At 22.0% G+C, this 24,873-nt stretch overlaps 3 long non-coding RNA genes across 3 annotated transcripts; all 3 read right to left on the reverse strand.

Moving 5' to 3' along the window:
- Positions 1–10,772: 10,772 nt before the first annotated feature.
- LOC112593705 lies at positions 10,773–13,468 on the reverse strand. Its single transcript, XR_003114603.1, has 4 exons — positions 13,436–13,468; positions 12,916–12,924; positions 11,442–11,498; positions 10,773–11,011 (listed from the first exon to the last, which is right to left on the reverse strand). It is a non-coding gene; the product is annotated as an uncharacterized LOC112593705 (long non-coding RNA).
- Positions 13,469–19,698: 6,230 nt separating this feature from the next.
- On the reverse strand, positions 19,699–21,381 carry LOC112593718. Its single transcript, XR_003114605.1, has 3 exons — positions 21,362–21,381; positions 20,778–20,801; positions 19,699–20,348 (listed from the first exon to the last, which is right to left on the reverse strand). It is a non-coding gene; the product is annotated as an uncharacterized LOC112593718 (long non-coding RNA).
- A 564-nt stretch (positions 21,382–21,945) lies between these two features.
- On the reverse strand, positions 21,946–23,802 carry LOC112593712. Its single transcript, XR_003114604.1, has 4 exons — positions 23,700–23,802; positions 23,110–23,127; positions 22,533–22,550; positions 21,946–21,958 (listed from the first exon to the last, which is right to left on the reverse strand). It is a non-coding gene; the product is annotated as an uncharacterized LOC112593712 (long non-coding RNA).
- Between the last annotated feature and the right edge of the window lie 1,071 nt (positions 23,803–24,873).

The following is a 24,873-nucleotide window of genomic DNA, read 5'->3' on the forward strand; positions in this document are numbered from 1 at the left end:
TAAAGAAACTTAACTATAACATCTAAAAAGTTAATATATTATTATAAGATAAAGTTTCATCAATAACTTTGGCCAAGCTTATTTTTGATTCATTACAAATATCATGCAATTTTAAAGCCAAATCTAAATCTCTGAATTCTAAAATCTAGTCCTGTATAGCAGGTGTGGCTAGCATGAAGAGATTTTCAAGCCACCCATTATATTAATGAATGTGGAAGAGCCAAAATGAAAAAAAAATTAATATTCATATTAATGTATGTATACGATCATAGTAAAGAAGATAATTAGATATAAATTGTAAAATTGTAATAAAATGTATAAAATACGAAACAATATACGATATTAATTAATAATAATTAAAAGAAAAAATAAATACATTTTTAAATATTATATCAAAAACACTATTTTTTTTTGTAAATTTTTTCTATAGATAAAATTTAATAAAATATTATACTTCTTCAATACATAAATTCATATTGAAAATACATTTTTTGTAATAATAGTTGTGTTTAACCACTTTAACCTTTGCGAACCATTTAAGTCTATGACAGGAGCCACATATCACCCCTACTATATAGTTCATATATACCTACTGTATCTGTATGTGAGCTAATGTTTGCCCAAAGTTTGTATATCAGAAGTACATCAAACATTTTGAGATGCCAACTACAATGATACAGACAATAATATTTATTACGAAATAATAAAATTGGCTATAGATGTTTCGCTTTTATGATACAATTTACACAGTGACGGCACTAGTGGGGAAGGTTCACTCATTGCAATTGCCTGAGGCCTCATATCTATTCTTTGTTTTTCAAAATTTAAAGGGCAATGGCACATAGAAAAAAAATTGTTTGATTTTTGGCTCGAAACTTTAGGAAAATTTTTTGTTTATAACCAATGCAAGTAGCTTGTTTGATATATTTATAAATAAAATATATATCATGCTGAATATATAACGTTCATAAATGGAAAAATGAAATTGATATTTTTATTTGAAATACCAATTATGGGCTAAAATACATTATAAAATGAATAAATACATCTATATTCTATATAATTATAACGCATGGGTATATATCAATTGCGCCGAAAATCATAGGTAAAAAAAAAAAATACATAAATTACATATATTGCGTCGATTAGTATTTCAATGTTATAAATTGAGTACATCAATTGCGCTGATTGGTTCTTAAAGATATTATTATATAAACGTGTATAACACAATTAACTGACATGAAAAATTATTAGAAATGGCAAAATGAAATATGATATATTTGACCATTTGTTTGACATATTTTTAATTGGCTCACAATCTGATAAAGCTGATGTTGCCAGACAAGTCACTTTTATATCAAATATTTTAAAACTTTTACAGTCATTGACTTTTAGAAAATAATTTGTATATATTGTGTGTAATGTATATATTTTTGTTTGTTGTTGTACAAATTATTATAAAAATAATATAACTAATATAATATTAATAATAATATAAATTAATATTTAATTAATATAATATAATAAACCTAATTATTATGAAAATTAAAACCAATTAAGATAGTTTGTGTCATTGTCAAATTTTCCGGCGCAATAGATGTATACTATACAGGTAGTGTCTCAAATTCGGCGCAATTGACGAACGCCGTAACGCTTCGAACCCGGTCAACAATAACAAGCGATAACGGCGATAACGCACTTGGTAACGTTTAAAAATAACTTGAAAACAGAAAAACGTTAAGTTGTCATTTACTTGTTTTAATGTTATTTATACGTGAAATATATTTAATTGTCCAGCCGTGTAGCTTTTTAAAAATTATTTTTAAGGCTTTAACAGCAAAGGTTATTAATCATCTATGTAGCATTGTAGCTTATAAAGAAAGTATTCCAATGTAAATTGCTAGTACTACTGGTAAGTAGTGTATATATTTTGTAATTGTGTGAACTGTGGTTAGTTATTATGTTAATTTGTTACATTTATGTAATAATAATTTTACCATACTTTTGCAAACATAAAACTATTGCACCTTTTTAATTTGTAATCAATTCCAAAGGTATATATTTAAAAATGCAATGACAAATAAAAATTCTCCCACATATAAGTTATTTTTTTAATAATAAGAGTAACTGCGAAAAATTTAATTATCTAGTCTGTAAAATCTACACCAGAAAAAGCAACTGATATTGTAAATTCCTTGACTATTTATTTTTTTGTTATCTACTTATACGTATTTTATAGTTCGAACGAAATAAACATAATTATATACTATTAAAACATAGGTAAATTTATGATTTATCGTGTAGGTAAAATTAGTGCTGTGTAAAATTGTATTTTTTAATGAAAGCGATTTTTTATTTACTTACTTAAACTCACTTTCTTCCCGCTTGATATTATTTTAGAGCATTTCAAACAAAAAATATAATGGCGTATTGATTTTTTGTTTGAATATTTTTAAGACATAAATAAATGTAGAAGATGGAACAAAGGATAGTAATCTACAGAGAGGTGATGATGAAAATCAATTTATAACTACCAGTAAGGATAACACATAACTCAAAAAATTGCCATGATTTGCTCAATATCAAATGTACAAGAAGAAAATGACACTGTTTTATCAAAACGTGATGGTAAAAATGATCAAGTTTATGATTGAAGTGATCTTTCTAACTGACCAAAGAAAATACGAAATATGAATTTTAAGATATGTGTGTATATATATATATATATATATAACTATGAAATACAAAAATGTAAAATTGGGCAACTAATGAAGAATGCCCAAAAATTAAAATTGACTAAAAACTATTACTAGCGTAAATTTACAAATAACAAAGAAATTAACCATCAATGGCTTGTATACTCCAAAATTGGAAATTGTATTGATTATTTTCCTTGTAAACTATTATTTAGTAAAATAATTATTATGATTATCGTTTAGCAAACACTAGTGTATTAATGATTGGAAACACCTTACAAAAACATAATAATTTCATAAATTATATTTAATACATTATAAATGTATACAATCCTAAAATGAGTTAAAATTAAGAATATTTTCAACTGATACAACTATCAATAGAAAAAAATTAATCCAATGGAGAAAGAATAAATGTATTAGAGAGATGTTTTTAAGCGAATAGTATTAGTAATTCACTACTTAATAAAAATAATAATGCTTTTAGAGGTCAATCAAATGTGTTATTTACAAAAAAACAATGGAAAGGAGCAATTAAAATGTTAAGTTTCCGTTTTACAAACACATAGCATAGTAAATTGTTCGATTTGAATAACTTATTTGACTTTATCGTATTTATTATTGCAGTAAATTTAATTATAGGCTTTTTATATACGTATATATTTTTTAAATTGAGTTATGAGTATTTTAAAAATATATAAGCAATTTAGATTTTTTTAATGCTCATAACTCACTATAAAATAAAAATATAAAAAAGCCTATGAGATTCACTAGTTTATATTCTTACTATTAAATTTTATAATAATTAAAATTATTGTAATATTAAACATGACAAAGTTGAATGGATTGTTTAAACAGAAAAATTTGTTATTCTATGCGTTTTTAAAATGGAAACAATACATACGGATGTAGCATACTAGCACACTCTTAAACAATGTTGACTCTATAATATACATACATGTTAGAAGAATAATAAATATTGAAACACATGTATACTATTTGAGTCATGAAATACAAAATCAATTTATTATTTTGATGTCTAATAATATCCAAAATAGAACTATTGATTATATAAAAAAAGCTAAATATTATACAGTTATTAAGGATTACTCACCTGTATTAGCCATTTAGCCACAGTGAACAATTATTATTACTCATGATTCGTGAAGTAAATAATTATTTTCATAATAGGTTCTGCCAATGAAAGCTATCAGGGTTGTTTATGATAACTATTTAAAAATCAATGTTACGAAAATTTTGAAAAAATCATTTTAATTATCTTGTTAACATGCATGTATTTTGTATATTTTATTAAAAACAAAACACCTGTTATTAAATCGTTTAATTTGTACACATTGAATTATATATTATATTTATATATTTTTTTAAGAATATTTTATTTTTATTTTATAACTTTGAAAATAAAGTAATTACTATCATTTTCTTTTTGTTTTTAGATTTTAAATACTAATTTTTAATATTTGAGAAATATTTAAAAATTGTCAGCTATTATATGATAATAAAAAAAATCATATGTAAGTATTTATCATCTAGTTTTATAATAATCAAGATCCCTACCAAAAATATTATTCAAGACTTCAAAGCACGAAGTGTCATCACTGATTTTACAGTCGTTACAAACACATTTTTTGAAACTGTTGTCTTCGCTTAATTAATTCAACTCTTAATAATTTATTATTATGTGCAATTTTATTCCAAAATCATAAATTATCTAGTGGATAGTAACATTAATTTTACTAGGATGAACATGTAGTACATTATCCTAAACCTTTGTTGGCTCGAACCCAAATTGCCTATAGTGACCTGTAGCACGTTCCGAAGATCATTTGTATGATAATAACTCATCTACGCCAACTATGTATATTATGATTGCAATTATTGCGCACCATTCTATTTTCACCGGAACGTAATCGATTATTTGTGTTCTATTGTCAAGATCAAATTATGTTCTGCCATTTTATCTTGTATTATTTTCGTGTTTTCTTTTTTTCACAATTCACAATAAATATTTTTTTAATCTTAATTTGGGGTTTATAGATTTATAAGTTATTAATTTATGTTTATGTAATATGCGATGGTTATTATACATATACTTACGTCAAGCGTAGAATACATTTGAATGATAAGCGCAAAATTGAATTCTTTCGATATATTATTTTTTTCATTTATGCAAATAATTTTGATTCGGTCGGGATCAAGGAAATTAACCATGTCCTCGGGAGTGAATCCGTACACACGAGTATGTTAATGCACAACATGATAATATGATATAGATTACAATTTTTTTTCTTCTTAATTACTGCATCGATCTTGAACTTTATATTTATGCGACCTAAATATCTAAAATATCTTATGACTATTAAAAGGCTCTCATACACCGAAGTGAAATAAAAAATTGAATATTATATTAACGAAATTTAGTATTTGTCTAGACACGGTAATTAATGTTATTACTTTAAACTATAGATGTAGTTGTGCTATGAATATGCAATGTGACCGATTTGGCTCGTGAAATTTTTTCTCACTGTTTTTACTATAATTATTATATTTTACTACACTACTGATTGCCACTTTTTTAGTAAATAATAATTACTATAGAGATAAAAGCAAAATTATTTTATTCAAATAATTCATTGTGGCTTAAAATTATTAACATAATATATTTTATAATAATATTATATATGTATAAGTATCGCATACAGTTTGTAATAAACTTCGCATTTTGATTTTAATAATTTTACAATAATCAAAGTTCATATCTACTTATGCAATTAAAATATTTAACAAGTACATTAAATTATCAACTAATATTTTATGAACGCAACTCAATGTACGAATGTATAACTTATATAATATTACACATTATATTTCAGTGAAGAGTTTTCAAACCAGAATTTTATAGTTTTTACAACCTATATACTTATTTTATTTATCTTGCCGGGTTGAATACAACCTGCTAAATCTATAGTAGCATTAATCGTTATACACACCCACTCTAAACTTGTTATCTTTATAGTTGCTATACAGCAAGATTGTAATTTTATACATTTGTTTGTTTTATTATAATATATTACTTCTGTAAAATGAAATGTTTAAAAAATATAATAATGGTAATATTATTATTTGTTCATCTTTATTTAAAACAAATATGTATATATACCTATATATATATATATATAAAAGGTCATGATCCATCGGAAAATAATCAAATTGGTTTTAAGTAGAGAAAATCGTAGATTAGGCATTTCTTTATATATATTTGTCGGTAAATAACTATGGTTAGACACTCAGTGCAGTGTGTTGTTTTTAATCATAATATATTATCATATACCTATGAATTCTAATCTGGGTATGTAAAATACTGTTGTGACTTTGTTAAACTGCGTTATTATAAATATATTTATTATACACGGTAAACTATAGAATATTTGTCACAAATATTCACAATCACATATTCTAAAAGTTAATGAATTCGCAAAAAAAAAAAAAAAAAATGTAATATAATATTTTTTCCATGTAATATATATATAAATATTTAATATATATTTATTAGTACCTATAATATCTGATGCAATAGTAAGCATAATAGGATAATATATTATTTTATCGTAACTTAAAAATTTTACAGTATATTATTATACGACTATACTAATATTTTTTTAAGGTGCTTAAATTAATTATTAGTTATTTATATTATCAAAAACACAATATCCATTTAAAATTTTTTTTTTTTTTTAATAATAAATTATTATAGATGTTACATAAATACAATTCATATGGATTAAACTTAATTAAATATAATCCTGAGATAATCTTTTTCTAATGTGTTAGTTTTAGATTTTAACGTTTCGGATTATTTCTTATCTATTTATTTATTTGGTGGCACAAAATAATTATTAAAGAATATGCCGTTCATCGATAGTGTATCAACTTGTATATTATGTGTATCAGTGTGAAAAATCTTGCTAATTTTTATATTGTAATCTTTTCTTTACAAACCATGTACATTTTTTTTTTTTGCATTAAGTTGCTACAATTCTATAGATTTATGGCGTTTTCACCATTGTTACTCTAATACAGTAACATAATAAAAAAAAAATACTTTAAGCATTCACAGTTTTTAAAATTATTGTGATATTTAAAACAATGTATAATTTAAATATTTTTAAAGGCCCTAGATCCCATTTACAATTTCTTACTTTAATCTATAATATACACATATTATATAATAAAAAGTATGATGTCTTTATTCTTTTGAGTTTAGAGATTACGAGTACCTATGTAAGAAACTTGTCTACCATTTAGCCGTGTACAATAATACATTATAGGTAGATACTAGAATAACTGAAACAAAATAATTGACTTTGTTGTCGTAAAAAGATTAAAAGTTAATTTTTATGCTTGATTTTATAAAAAAAAAAAAAAATATAAATAATTATTATTAACTATGACGTGTAAGAAAACAATATTTTTAGAGTTATAATAAGATATGACTGTTTTTTATTTTTATAGGTAAGGGCCCCGGTTCGGAATTTTCCACACGGACCCTTTACAATAAGTTGCACCACTGATGCGGTTATTTGTTTTTGAGTTATATCAAAAAACAAAACCGATTTGATCGAATATGGATTTTACCTTATTAATCTTTCCCCCTACTCGATTATTAAGGAAATAATTAAGAATTCTTTACTTTTGATCCCAAAAATGCTGAATAGATCGAATTTATTATCATAAACCATTCTTAAAGTTAAAAATTAAAGTATTTTTACTGCCTTAGATGGTGAAAAAAGGCAATGACAGACAAAAAAACCACATTATTTTTGTGAAATCAAATATTCATTGATCCACTCAGAATCTAAAACAAATTTAATACATAAACACACAATGTCTTTCACTTTACAAGTTAGTTGTAGCTGCCATAATTCATATTATTTGTTAACTAGTTTGACATATAAATTTGTTAGTATAATTGCTGTAGCGAATTATTCATTATCACGTTCATAAAATAAAAATAAAATTGTCTGACAGAATAAATTCGCATGCTACACCAATATTCTAATTTATACAGAATTCTGGCTACATCTGTAGCAAATTTTGACGTGACAAATCGTGTGCATGGTTCATGAATGGTAACATATTTTACGCATAGTACGATTATCAAATATTATTTTCGACAAACTGACTAACAAATATTTTAATAATATAAAATATTGTAATAGAACACTTCATTGTAGATTCTACAAAATGATTTGTTCGAAAAAAAAAAATTCATAAAAATATATTCAAAGACGTCTTTGTATAATAGCACACAATTATTATTCATTATTATATTCATTGATTATTTTTAGTGATAGTTTTTATTAAACATATGAAATTTGAAATAATTTTTGTATTTTAACGTAGATTTACATGCTAGTATAATAGCATAATATAGTGGTCCTATTCGAATCTTTTGAAAATTTTATAAAACTTGATATATTTTCATTATCTAAAATATAATATAATATTATACATTGTACCATGGATCAATGATTAGCAAGATAATTAAAACAGTTATTTTAAGTTATAAGTTAATAATAAACAATTTATAGATTTAAATCTAAAAATTTAAAGTTAATTTTGATAAAAAGTATATTATATTTATACTTTATTTTAAGTATTAGAATTTTTTTTTCATATAACTACCTGAGTTACTTATAGTAATTCCATATCTTTCAAATATTTTAAATAATATCCAAACATTTTGTCAAAAATGCCATTCTTTCTTGTTGTATACGAGATATATCAATGAATAATTAATTAGTTTATTCTTATTTAAAATCATTTTATAAAATATAGTAAAACGAAAAAATAATTAATATTAATTAGTGTTAATAGCAGTTGTAGACAATGGCGTTTTTTACAATTTTTTTTTTGCGGAGAGGGGTCGACTTGTTAAAATACGCCTCTGATTGTAGATAATATGTTCACAATATATAGAAAATATGTCCTGACAAGATTTTGATTGCATTTTATTTTTACGAATTAACTCTAAAATGTAAGTCACTGCTGTGTATAATTAAATTATTTATACTTATATTTTAAAAGCTAAAAATATATATGTTTATTATTTACTTAGGTTTAACATTGTAATTAGTTAACTAAGGCAGTGTGTTAAAACGTTTAACTGCTCATGCTTTCACGAAAACTCGTAATTATAATATGTTCCATATTGCTATAATATATCTTTAGGTAAAATATTATACAAACGAAACAAACGCTTAATTCCTAATGGCCGTAATCGCGTGTCAATAGTTATTGTCGTCTGCGTTAGACGTTGGAATTACGTATTCGATGATAAAACGAGAGTGCGCTAATGGGCGACGGGCCTTATGAAGACGAGCGGAGTAAATGTCATAATTAGACCTCCGAATATTCGCTCACGATGTAATATTATTTCAAAACAAAATAGATGACCACGTAATGTTGTAGTTAGTACACCAAGCAGAGCTACGATTTATATCAATTTTTCGTTATCAATACACGGTGACTATCGTTTTGATAGTAGACAGTCAACCCATTGTGATTCGCACGTACAACGAGGTGATTCACAAATTAAATTTGATCCTGTATGGCCAACTTTAAGTACATCAATCGAAGTACATGGACCGAGATGTAATAAATTATTTTAATTTTATTTAACTGTGCATAGCGTTCCAGTAGATAGTTCCTGTAGATAGATTATGAGATACCGTACATAGTGTATGAACTATAAAATTATGTGCAACCATTAATGTACAAAATTCCGTTTGTTCATAACATAATAATAATTAGTTAAACTGTATGTGAGTTTAATGACGAGCATAATTTTAGTTAATGTATTGAATAAATACAAAAATACATATTTCAACTATTTATTCTTTTATATACTAACCAAAAACTAACGGTTGCAATTTAATAAGTGTATTGCAAACAAATAAATATAATTTAAGGTATTTAAATACATTTGTTTTTTTTATACGTGTCAAATAGCTTATTAAAAATGTGTAAATCAAAAAAATTAAATATAATGTAACATAAATAAAAAACCATAGAGATATTATAGTTCTTGATTCTTCATTCACGTCTTATACATTGACTATATTGTAATATTGACGTTTAAACGCATGTAACGACTAACGAATTATGAAAAATAAAATCTCAAATCTCAGAACGAAAAAAAAAAATTAAATTAAGTCAACGCTAAATATTCATATTCACGGGGTATTGATAGGCAAAACAACTACATTATTGTCGATCTTTTATAAATATAATATAATATTGATTAAATTAATAAACACTTATATTTCATAGAAGAGGAAACACAATCATTAACATAGCAGTAATCGAATGTACATTTATACTATATCAAATGAAATTGGGTTAAACGTTGTATTACACAGATGTAAATTATATAAAATAAAATAGAAGAGAGAACATCTATACTTTTATAGCGTAATTGATCGATTTGTTTAGTCGCCGTCGCCAAAGATAAAGTCATTTAAAAGTATATAAAATATAAAAATTAAAAATGGCAAAATATAACATTGCGCATTTTACATATAAAAACATACTTTTAGTATCCAAAACGAATACAATATGTTCACAAGTATAAAATAATCGAAAAATACAGAAAAAACAATAAAATCAATTAGTATATATAGGTACACATTGAAGCCGATTGCTGGTATAGGTATTATATTAAATAATATATTATATCATACAAATATAAAGTAATAAATAAAAAAATAAAAATGCAATATTTTAACATTTAACAGTTTTATACCAAAAAATAATATGAAAAAATAAATTATTTAAGCACATATGATTTAAAGAATGAACATTTGTATAACACAACATTTAGGCTTGCCTATACGTTATATTTAAAGAAGATAAAAATAAAACCATAATCAATAAGAGACAAATCAAAAAAACATTAGATAGGTATCATTTAATTTTATTGTCATGCACTTATTAATATACAACATATTATATCTATGTAGTTATCATAATAAATTATAATTTTTTTTTCAATAATAAATTCTAAAACTAAAATATATTTTATTATTTTGCTTATATATGAGTATGTGAGTATTACGATGACAATATTTTCATATAAATATTATTTAAGCAATACATTTATTTAATAAATTTATTAAAGTTAATAAGAACATAATCCAAGATTTTGATAATTATTAATTATTTAATTTTTAGATTATTTTAAATTTAGGATGACTCTTCTACCACCTCAAATTCAGGCATTGTTTCAAATTCACCTAAAATTAATATTTAATAATATTAATGACAAAAAAAAAAAAAAAAAATTAATTATAGAAATTATTTTAATACTAAATAATTTACCTATAACTTATTATATTAAAAAATAATACTTGGCTAATAATAGTAAACTTTTATCTAATTATTTTATTACACAAATCACATTTTTTTTTTATATTGATAAATTGTGTGCTGCATAAAAAAAAATTAACTTCGTATAATATTTTAAAGCCATAATTAAATTTAGTAGTAATTATATCCATCACCGATTGCTAGTGTTAACCTTACGAACATTTTGATCAAATAATAATAATAATAATAATAACAGTAATCTAAATGTAAGAAATTTAAATGACATCATAATATCGATCAAAAAAAATTTGTATTTAGCCCAAAAACATTTACATTATATATATTAATTATACTCACAGTTAAATATGTAATACATAACAAATGTTGAATCTAACTCAGGCCAACAATCGAAATCTAATAAACATATATAATTTAATAATTTTCTTGAATGAAAAATTAATTTCATTAGTATAAATTCTATAAATTTGTGTTCAAATAAATATTATAAATTTAACTTTTTTTGATTTATTAGCCTATTTAGTTTTAATTATACGAGTATAAATTTATACAGAATATTTTAGTCTCTTAGTGGAGTGACGAATACATTTTATAATTATGTATGTTTTTTTTTTTTATTCTGTGTAGAAAATCTATTTTAAAAATTAAGTGGATCTAGTTGAAGCTTTGGGGATCAGAAGTTATACATTTCTAGCACTTTTATAAATAATTAAAGAAAACAAAACCATTATTATAGGGTATTCATAACTTTAGCATAAATCTAGATTTTGAGAAAATCAATTTTGTTATTTTATTCTTATTTAAAAGTTTATAATTATATGAGTATATACTTTAAATTTTTACTAAATGTTTATATTACAATTTTATATACATAATGCATTTTGACATTTTTTTTTGCTATTTATAAGTATTTTAAGTGCTTATATATATAGATAAATTTATCTATTTGCTTTATACTATTTGTGTCATTTATCACGAGAGAAAAAAATTATTTACACTATTATACGATAAATACAAATTGATTTGAAAGTCGGTTACAACAATAAATATAATAAACTATTATAATAATTAATAATATAATAAATGTGATTTCCTTGGAAAAAAGTAACTCAACCTAGTATCATTTTAATACTAATAATAAAATAAATTACTCTAATAGCTTTTTAATTTATTATAATTCATGAAATATATTTATTAATATTGGATGATAGATCAAAAATCTCTGATCATTTTTGCTTAGAATCGTTTTTCGTGAACAATAATTCATCATTTTATTCAAATTTAACACATTCGTAACAAATGCAATACTGCCTAATGATGTACAATACTCCAATTACCTACTTGCCTGATTTAATTTTAATTTTTAAATTCAAATTAAGATTTAGTTAATTTAACTTATAATGGTTAGAAATATTTATTATAAAAAAGTAATTCTTGTTTTATTTAATTAATTAAAATATATTAAATATTTAAAAAAGATATAGTAATTTTAACTGCTAATATCATAACTTAAAATATTTATATTAGGAAGTAATAGCATTGGGTATATACAGGGTCATATTTTAACATAACATACTTAAGTGTATTTTATGATGATTATAATATTACGTTAAAAGGGTAACCTCGTATAGTGCTTCATTAAAAGTCAGACGAACTGACTATAATATTAGTAAAATGGTTTCTTTTTACTATATATACTGAATGGTGGTTAGTTTGCTTGAATATTTTTTTAAACTCGATAATTTTAAATTGAATTTGACAAATCATAATTTACAAAAAGAAAAAAATACGAATATTACAAATATATACTTACCATCATATACTTTATAAGTTTGTTTAAATGACATAAAAAAAAATAAATAAATAAATAAATAAATAAAAAAAAAAAAAAAAACTTAAATGTATATAAGTATCTACTTAATATAAGCATTTTAAAATTAGCGTACTATTACATCAAAAATAACTGTTTGTAAATTAGTCAATTTTGTTTTTAAAAATGGTAAATTTAACCTAGTAAATTAATCAAAATTATACTTTAAACTGTTATAAGTATAATATAATATCATATTTAATATAATTGTATTGTTATAAAATAAATATTAATTTCATAGAGATATATAATTTAAGATATCTCTTAGTATTTTTGGGGGTAAAAAGTCGGTAAATTTCTTGTGAATTTAATAGGCAATTTATTATAGTTAGATTTATTTTAAATTATTTTCAAGCTAACATACGATTTTATATTAATGAATTTGATTTTTTTTAGTATAAGTGTTATTAAGCATTAAAATATTTTTAAAAAGCTGAACTAAAAATGTTTAAATTCAGCTTACTTTCCAAATGTTCATTTTCATAAAATTCTTTTATTAACGACTTAGGCAATGGCATTTTTTCTAAAACAAAAATTAGTTCATACCTTACGTTAAATATAACTAGTGCAATAATTGTGTGTAGTTATTTAAATGAGTCATATATTTTCTGTAAAATTAAAACTATATTTTTACAACCATTCAAGTACCTATGTAAAATATTCTTAAATTATACGTATGTGATATAACAGATACATAATAAAATTAAAAAAAAATATAATATTATTAAAAAACGTTAATAAGATTACATTATTACAATAGTATACCTCACTAAATTACATCATAGTTTGAAAACACTAAATTTTATTTTTAAGAAGAAATGATGCCCCATGAAATATTTTCGTGGTCTTGAACGTGTAAAGTATAGCTAATTTTCGTCCAGTAAAATAAATTTTGAGGTGTTAGATTTTTGTACCAAATGGAAAATAATAGAAGTCTGATTATAAGCAAGTATATCGATAATATATCAAAAATGTATTTATATAAGTAATAAAAATACCATAGAGAAATAGAACTTTATGAAGAACAAAAAATACAAAGAATAAGAGACTTTGAGAATAAAGTTAGAGCTATTGAGTAAAGAAGTAATTTGTGAGAATATTTTGGGAAAAAATTCAAATAAAATTAAAGTTTTTCATTAGAAATTATATAATAAAACTCAGAACTCAATGTAAAGAAGAAAGAAGTCTAAATTAGATAGGTAGGCATTGATATTAAGATATCAAATTGAAAAATATATACAATATACATAAATTTCTATATCTAGAAAAACGCAAGATATAAGTAAAAATTCAAAGGGATGTAATAGAAAATGGTCTTTATCAAGGGTAATATAATACTTATGAAGAAATAGAAAGAGTAAAAAAAAAGATATGATTAGTCACAAAAACTAAATGGCTAAGTCAGAAGAACTAGATTGGGAATAACTGAACCAAATAGAAGTGAAAACAGACAAATAAGAATACAAAGTTAAATAGAAATACTCGTAGTTACATGTTATAGATTTGAACAAAAAAGAATATTTTATACTATTCAATGCTGTTACAGAAAAACAATTGGAATTGACCAGATTGGGAGAAATTAATAGACGTCTAATTCTGAAATTCAATAAAATTGATCAATTTAAGGCCATTACTAATATGACATTCAAGTGGGGGATATAATAATAGAATACTAGAAATAAGTTGGTTGGGAAAGAATTTTGTTAATAGAAATACAGTCTCAAAATAAGAAGAGAAACATTCAATAATGTATACAGGTTCAAGCATTGCTCATGTATAGATTATTTAATTATAAAAAATTAAAAAAATGGTAACTTCAGAAATTAAACTATCATGTTGCAGGAGCAGATATCTGTGTTGAAAACTATGGGAATAATCGTACAACACAATCGAACATTAATATTAATAATTAATAGTAATAAATTAAGATGTATTATATTAACATGTGGATTCCTATTGTGTAACAGTTCTTTACACATGTGATCACTATTGAACTCTGTTATTAATAAAATAATATTTTATTTGTATGTGTTTCATTTCATTGGTGTTGGTCGGGATTAGGAATTAATTAACATATACGACACTACAGATTGAGGGATACAGTTTTCAAAATAGCGTGAGACAAACTAAAAAAAAGTTTCTTGAGTGTAAACTGTACACTGTAAGAGTGTGTGTAAGTGTAATACATACGTTGAGATATCATTCTTAATGCATATGACATATATGATTCACCAAATAGTGGTGTAGCTGAAAATACAATCAAAAAAATAACTATTAGTCTGCATTATTTACATAGATATTTTTATAGTAGATAGGAAATTAAAGCAATATAGTGTACCTATAAAAATATTAAGGAATGTCTACTTTTCATATTTTTATTAATTTGTATAAAAAATATTAATAACCAATTAAAAAGTATTTTTTTTTAATATTTATTTTTGGAATAATGATTTTTAAAATATTTTCAAAAAATATCTAAGTGAGTTATTAATCGTACAAATTAAAGCCAATATAGGTTACTTACTCTCTTGTAATCTTTGAAACCAGTTCGAGCCCAAACCTAGAAGATAAAATGGTTAACTATTAGTTATAATGTTAAATTCAGTTATATAATCTGAATAATCAGAGAGTGATAACTATATTATGTGGTGATTGCTGTATATTTTATTGGTCTTTACTCTCAAATATGGATACTATCCACTTTACAGCGTATACAATACTATTTTACATTAATTTTCAAGTTTTTTCGATTTTTTTTTTTTAAATTTCAATAAAAATAATTATTTTCAAGTTTTGAATGACTTTTTATTATAGGTATAATAATAATATATATTATGAACACGCTATGTTGAAGTTAACATCTTCATGTTTCATCACATGAAATTCACATGCCGAACAAATTATTTGTAAAAATCAAGTATCTGATTCATACTTTTTGATGAACTTTTTGACTTATCTATCTAAAATGAATATTTAGTCGGAGGCGAACACAACTAAAAATAGTATTGAGCATACAATTGAAAATTGCCAAGAATGAAATATTTTATAATTTAAAGTAAAAAGTAAACAATAATTTTTATAGAATATTATGAAGTCAGAATTTAGTTTTATATTTTGTCTCACAGGCCAAGACTGAAATTTCCTTCTTGCCATTGCAACACTTAATACAATATAATATTTTGTCATGCTTCTACCGTTCTTCACAACTGTCTGTATCGATATTATATGGTAATATATAATTAATTGTTTTATCGTTTTCGGTGTCTAGATTCACCAAATTTTTCCATTGAACAATACAGAAATGTAATGGTATGAAACACAATTACAGTATTTATATTTTATTATTATAATATGCATAATGTATATTTGTACAACATATATATTACACTAATTATATATCCTAGACGTACATGTTATCTTACATTCGTTCTGTATTATTGCAGATTACCACCATTCAGGTATTTATATTTGTTAATTACTTAACAAAATTATAATAATAATCCTTAAGCATGTTACATATTTTTGAGTTGAATTGGTCTCGTATCAACACTTACTCTGCGTACTGTGACTAGATTGTCAATCGAAATTATATAATTTTAACATTTTAATTCAATATATGTTAAACTGTACTCGGTATAATTAAGTGTCTAATCTAATATTTTTATCATTAAAATTCTATCATAGTCCTCCTTTGACTATTAAATTGTCACTGATAAAACCTACTTACCAAAGATAAACAACATTTATTTGTTATGTACTATGAACCATATAAAATTAATAGTAGAGACGTTAGGCACCGAGTTACCCACATACCAATATACTAAACAATACGTATGTATCGATATATTCAAGTTTATTAATAGTATGATACAGAGCTAGCGCTAAGAAAATTTTAGAACTGCCCAACATTTTAATATTTTTGTACATGCAGATTAACTAAATTTGCCGTTCGCTAAATTCGTTTAACAACCACTATTTACTATAAAATGACTACACATGTAAATTCTTTATTCAAAACTTTATTCATTACATTATTACAATTAATAATAATAACAAATTAAAACATTTTTTTTTTTTTTAACAATATTTAAACATTGTGACAGTTATGTATTTAATATTTATCACAGATATCTTATACTATATAGAAATCAGCTGTGGTATTTATTACCCGTTATAACTTTTAGTTTTTACCAAGTATGTGATTCATATACTATATTATACTATATTGTTCTGTGTTATTGGTAATTATGGTCGGAGTTTAAATATTGAATGGTCACATTATTATCAGTACTGTATTGCTCGAATTGCTTCGTGTTATCATATAAATTATACAATCTTCTACATGTATATGATAATAAATGTTATGGAATGGATTCATGATTGATAACATTTGTGGTGATAAAACCAAACAAAAAATATTAAATAAAATACATATTATAATTAAATTAAACAATATTACATAATATGCCAATAATACAGAAAATTCACGATTTTTGGTAATGACCAAATTGGCTTTTAGAATTGCCCATTTTAATTTAGAACTACCCATATTGGTTAGAACTACCCATTAGCGCAAGCTCTGGTATGATATGATTTGGGCAATAACTTTTTAAATGATAAATCAAACCACTGTAGCTAGGTAGAAAAATCATTAACTGTCAGTTAAATAAAAAAATTAAATTTTCTAACGCTTCAATCAGCACTAATAATTAAACTTTTACAAGAAGCAATATCTTTAACAATTAGTTGTGAAACTTGTAAACATAGTTTCTTGGATATACAAAAAATAAATACATGGGTAAAAGTACAAGCATGTTACAAAAAAGGTATAATACAGTAATACTTCTATAATAGACATAGAAATAAATTAGAAAAATAAGAATATTTTAACCTAAACTTAGATAATATAAATAATTTAATATATTAAAATATTTGTATGAAATTATAATAATAATTAACTACTTTTCACGTTTACAGTTTAAATGCACTAGATTGTGGTTCATGGTTCATACAGTTGTATCCATAGATACATTATACCTATTACTCGGGTATTATAAAGCTATTATAACTTATAAGTAATAATAACTATGAAATATATAAACTATCCATCGTTCCGTATATATGATCTATGTTCGTATTAAACACAAAATAATTAACAAAATAATAAAAAGAATCAAATTAATATGTACGTAATATTTTATCGTCGTTAATTTTTTCTATAAATGTTTTTTATAATTAAATAATACAAAAAAATATACATAGTAAATTTAAAATCACAAAACTGTTTTAATTTAGATTTAAATACTTTTAAGTAAAATAGTATATAATGACATTAAGATTTTTACGGAAAATTACTTTTTATAACTTTTAAACTCGTGTTTATAATTTCAAAATTGAATTTTTTTACGTTAAATATAAAGTACATTTTAAATTCTTTAAATTATATGTTTTAGATAGGTATACAATAAACTTAAATATTTTCAAAAAAAAATACTTACGTTCAGAAGTTCCATCTGTACATTATATTAAAATAAATATGAAAAAAAAAAAAATGATAAAATATAAATTATAATACTTGTGCAACTAGCAAGTAAAAATTTAAACACTATCTTTTTTAAATAATAAATTCTTTTGCATATTAAAAAAAAAAAAAAAACTTTATTTTGATAACTTACATAAAACACCCACTATATAATTTCAAAAACAATAATTAAAAATGATTTACACTATATTTATATTAATATGTACAATATATTCAGATTTTTTTAAAGTTTAAAATTTAAATTATAAGTTAATAAATTTCAAATTGTAAAAATATTAGTAACGACACAATATAAGGTACTTAATTATTTCAATTTAATCCAACGGTATTTTATTAATTTTCCTTGTCATTTTAATTGCTCATATTATATTTTACTTAATTTTGATATGTAATTATATTGTTGTATGGACCTTTACAATGTTTAAGCCAATAATTTGGTTAGAGTTACTTACTGTACATATTTTCTATATGTTTTGAAAAATAAAATAATGTTATATATGAATTATAAATAATTATAAAGTTTAATTGATAATAAAATTATTCAAAAATCATCATACTTAAACGTCCGTTTGATCCTGTATAAAAAATAAGGATATGGTTTATATACTTCTGTCTAATTTAAATATTAAGAAAAAATTCAGAATTTATTATACATTTTAATTTTTTAACTAAATTTTATATTAAAAATGTAGGTATCTTGAACACTATTTGAACATTATATCTATTATCTGCTTCATAATTCTACGATAATTTATTTATTCTCAGTATTTATAAAAAGTTTAAATGAAAAAATATAATTTAATCTTAAAATACAACATTACTTAATATAGTATTATTATTTAATTTATAATACATATACTTACTACTTAATGGCACTGCATAAAGTTAAATAATTTAAAAAATGTAATAGTTAATAGGTTTTCAAAATACGTTAAACTAAAGTATGTCATATATTTATTATATTTAAGAATAGATGCTCTAATTTTGTCATGCTTATATTGTAATAACTAGTTTATAATAAATTAGTGATATATCTATAACTACCTATGGAAATTGTTACAATAACTTAAAACTATGATCACAAGCCTGTACCCAGAACAAATTTTCAGGAGAGAGATAAACATATATATATATATATTTTATGAGATTTATTAATAATAATTATTTAAATACGAGAAATGGCATAATACATATTATAAAATTTAATTAAATTTTACAGCACAAATTTTAAATATTTCTTTTTTTATTTTAAAGTACAGTTGATCACTAAGTACCTCAGGATTTACATGGATATTTTTATGTACTATGTACATAAAGTAATGCTAAACCAATTAGTCTATCTTCAGTGGTATATATATTTAGCAAATAGTTCTTAATTATTTTTAGAGAATAAAATGTCCTTTCGGGCGCTGCAGTTGGCAAGGTAAAATAATTGTTTGAAAATAAGTTTCAGCTACAGAATATGTTTCAAGTACTTCGCGCTATATTGCAATTGTTTGTGGTATAATGCTATATTATTATTTATTAATAATAAAAAAAAAAGGATGTTAAATTTTTAATTTGTGTAATGCAAGAAAATTTCCAAGGAGAGTACCCTCCTAGGTACGGCCTTCTATGATCATATAATTATAGCCGTTAATACTTGTCTTACAAGTTATAGTCCTTAGTCATAACTAGTGACTCAAATGAGTGTAATGAAAATAAGATAACGATAATATTACTTTTAAAAATAACAATAAGAAGTGTTAGTTTTATCGAAAAAGTGGTTTTCATTTATAAATTTAACAATGAATTAAGAACTTTCATAATATCTTATACTTACCCGTTGATTTCACTGTAAATTTAAATCAATATAATTATTATTATTATCTAATTAATTAAGAAATAATAATATAGTAGGTAAGTAATTTATTATACGTTTAAAATAATACATGAACTGTAATAATTAGTAATATTATTTTTAATTTTATTTAAGTATAAAATGAATGACCAATTAGAAATATGCATTAGTACGATATTAAAACATGAATGTAAATTGAACTCTAAATTTTAAAAAGTTGAAAGTAGAGCTCTCATAATCTCAAAATGACGGATTTGATGAAAGTTAGAAGAATTAATGACAGGTAATCGCTATCTTTAAACGATCAGGAATTTTTTATAATTATATTACTCAGTATTGAAAAATACAAATTTTATAAATTAAATGTATAAGTAAAAACAAATTCCATAAACTTGTAGTTAGATAAATTTAAAATAAACTTACTAAAATTTACTTCATGGCGGTAATCTAAAAAAAAACAAGTAAGGAATAATATAAATAACATAATCATATTTATAAATATATTGATATAATGCCTAATACATTTATAATTTCAAAAAAAAAATATTTAAGTATCTAAAACATATATTTTTACATAACTTAGGAAATACATTTTTTATCATTTTTAATATTCAAAATTTTTCATGGTTTTCATTATATTTTTTTCTCAACAATTTTGTATTGTAAAGGACTACAGATAGTGTATAAAAATATTATAGTTTTTAAAATAATACATGCAACATAGTATATTATACTATAAATTAAAAAAAAATAAACTCGTAAGTAATATTATAAACCAATAAAATACCCTTTTTATAGAAATTAATAAAAATTATTTTATTCTACAAGCGATTTCATTCAGACAATGTGAATTTATTCGTTGATTAGAACTAATTTCCATATTAGCCATACCATAAAAAAATAAAAGATAAATAACTAAAAATATTTAGTTTTATTTTATAGCGATTTATCATTAATACTAAAACAAAAAAAAAAAAAAATGATTATTTTATTAAAAATTAAATTACCTCTTAGTGGAAAACTCTCTTTTTTCATTCAATAATAAAAAAGAATAAAAAAAAAAAAATTGTAGATCATAAAAATATTCTTAAAAACATGATTTTAAAATAATAAGGGACTTGTGTTAAATGGATTGTAAGTAGTATACTCGTATACGTAATACATGCTACGTAGTATATTATAAAGGAAGTATGATATATCATTGTATTATTATAAACGTGTTTTTTTTTAAATTCTTATTAAAATCCATCTAAAAAATAGTGAACACTAAGAAACTTGTTTTAAACTAAATAATAATGTTTTGGGATTTGAATTAATTGAAAGTAATGTACTCGTAAGTAATATTATAAACCTTTATAAAAATACCCTTTTATTTATAAAAAATAATATAAATGAATTTATTCTACAAGCATTTTTCTTTTAGGCAATGTGAATTAATTCGTCGATTTAAATCTATTATCCATATTAGCCCTACTATAAAATAGTAAATGATAAATAACTAAATAAGTACTAAAAATATTAAGTGTTATTTTATAACAATTTACTATGAAACTTAAAAAAAAAAATTATTATTTTATAAAAAATTAACTCACCTAAATCGCCAACTTTTTTCATGAAATTAAAAAAAGAAAAACATTAATAGATTATAAATAAATTCTTAAAAACATAATTGTTTTTAAAATAATAAGTGCCTTGTATTAAACGAATAGCTAGTATTCTAATACTCATGTACGTAATACATACTTCGTATAGTATATAATATAATATGTACGATATATTGGTGTACAATATATATTACTTTATTTTAAAAATGTTTAATAAAATTCATCTAAAAATTAGTGAACACTAAGAAAACCGTTATAAAATATAACAATAATGTTATATAGATCATAATAAATTGAAAATAATATACTCGTGAGTAATATTATAAACCGATAAAATACCCTTTAATTTATAAATAATAATATAAATGAATTAATTCTACAGTTAATTTTATTTTAGATAATGTGAATTTATTCGTAGATTTAGAACTAACTTCCACATAAGCCCTACCATAGAATAATAAATGATAAATAACTATGTAAGAACTAAAAATATTCAATGTTATTCTAGAAAAAATTTATCATGAATACTAAAATAAATTTAAAAAAATGATTATTATATTAAAAATTAACTTACCGCTTGATAAATTGCCATCTTTTTTCATGTAATAAAATAAGCATAAAAAAAAATTATGAATCATAAAAATATTCTTAAAAACATAATTGTTTTTAAAATAATAAATGACTTGTGTTAAATAGATAGTAAGTAGTATACTCGTATACGTAATACATGCTACATAGTATATTATAAAGTAAGTACCTATGAAATATCAGTGTATTATTATTTAAGTTTTTTTTTTTTAAATGTTATAAAATTCATCTAAAATATAGTGAACACTGAGAAACTTGTTTAAAAATAAATAATAATGTTATGTAGATTTGAATAAATTGAAAATAATATACTCGTAAGTAATATTATAAACCAATAAAATTACCCTTTTATATATAAAAATTAATATAAATGATTTTAGTCTAGAAGTAATTTTTTATTAGACAATATGAACTTAAAAGTTGATTTAGAACTAACATCCATAAAAACCCTACCATAGAATAATAAATGATAAAAACTAAAAATATTCAGTGATATTTTATAAACATTTTTTATGCATAGTAAAAAAAAAAAAAAATGATTATTTTGTTAAAAATTAATTTACCATCTAATGGATCGTCAACTTTTTCCACGCAATAAAAAAAAAAAAAAAATTATAGATTATAAAAATATAAAAATATACTTATAAACATAATTGTTTTTAAAATAATAAATGACTTGTGTTAAATGGATAGTAAGTAGTATACTCGTACACGTAATACATGCTACATAGTATATTATAAAGGAAGTATAATATATCATTGTATTGTTATAAACGTGTTTTTTTTTAATTCTTATTAAAATCCATCTAAAAAATAGTGATCACTAAGAAACTTGTTTTAAACTAAATAATAATGTTTTGAGATTTGATTTAATTGAAAATAATGTACACGTAAGTAATATTATAAACCAATAAAAATACCCTTTAATATATAAAAATTAATATAAATGATTTTAGTCTACAAGTAATTTTCTTTTAGACAATGTGAATTTAAACTTTGATTTAGAATTAACTACCACATAAGTCCTACCATAAAATAATATAATAAATGATTAATGACGATATCAATACAAGAAGATTCAGGGTTTATTTTATAACGATTTATCATAAATACTAAAAAAAAAAAATGATTATTTAATTAAAAGTTAACTTACAAACTAATAGTTCGTCGTCCGCTTTTTTCATGCAATTAAATTAAAGTATTGAAAAAAAAAATTAATAGATTATAAAAATACTCTTAAAAAATTTATTGTTTTTAAAAATAATTAATGATTTATGACAAATGGATAGTAAGTAGTATACTCGTATACATAATACATGCTATATAATATATTATAATGTGAGCACTTATTTTATATCAGTGTATTATTATTTACGTTTTTATTTATAAATTTTTATTAAAATTCATCTAAAAAATAGTGAACACTAAGAATCTTGTTTTAAAATAAATAATAATGTCATGAAAATAATATAATCATAAAAATATTATAATTTATAAACCAATAAAAATACCCTTATATTTAGAAAAAATAATATAAATGAATTTCTTCTAAAATCATTTTTTCTTTTAGACAATGTGAATTAAAATGATGATTTAGAACTAAATTCTACATAAGCACAACCATAGATTAATAAATAATAAATAACTATATAAATACAAAAATATTCATTATTATTTTATTACGATGTATCATGAATATTTAAAAAAAAAAAAGAAAATGATTATTTTGTTAAAAATTAACTTACAATCTAATGGACAGTTATATATTTTCATGCAATAAAAAAAAAAAACATAAAAAAAAATTATAGATGACAAAAATATTAATAAAAACTTTGTCGTCCTTAAACTAATAAGTGATTTATATTAAATGGATAGTAAGTAGTATACTCGTATACATAATATACGCTACATAGTATATCATAAATAATAAAGTACCTATGATATATCAGTGTATTAATATTTACTTTTTTATTTTTAAATTTTCATTAAAATTCATTTAAAAAGTAGTGAACACTAAAAATCTTATTTCAATGAAAATACCATTTTATTTATAAAAAAAAATTATAAATGAATTTATTCAATATTAAATTTAATTTTAAACAATGTACTATTATGATTTAGAAAAAAAAAATTTTTTTTGTTAAAAAAAACTTACATTCTAATGGATGGTTATATATTTTCATGCAATAAAAAAAGCAAAAAAAACAATTATAAATCATAAAAATATACTTAAAAACTTTATTGTTTTAAAATTATGATTGATTTATATTAAATGGATAGTAAGTAGTATACCCTTATACATAATACATGCTATGTAGTATATTATA

Source organism: Melanaphis sacchari, unplaced genomic scaffold, assembly GCF_002803265.2.
Source record: "Melanaphis sacchari strain LSU unplaced genomic scaffold, SCAv2.0 Contig0_pilon_pilon, whole genome shotgun sequence".
NCBI classification, from domain to species: domain Eukaryota; kingdom Metazoa; phylum Arthropoda; class Insecta; order Hemiptera; family Aphididae; genus Melanaphis; species Melanaphis sacchari.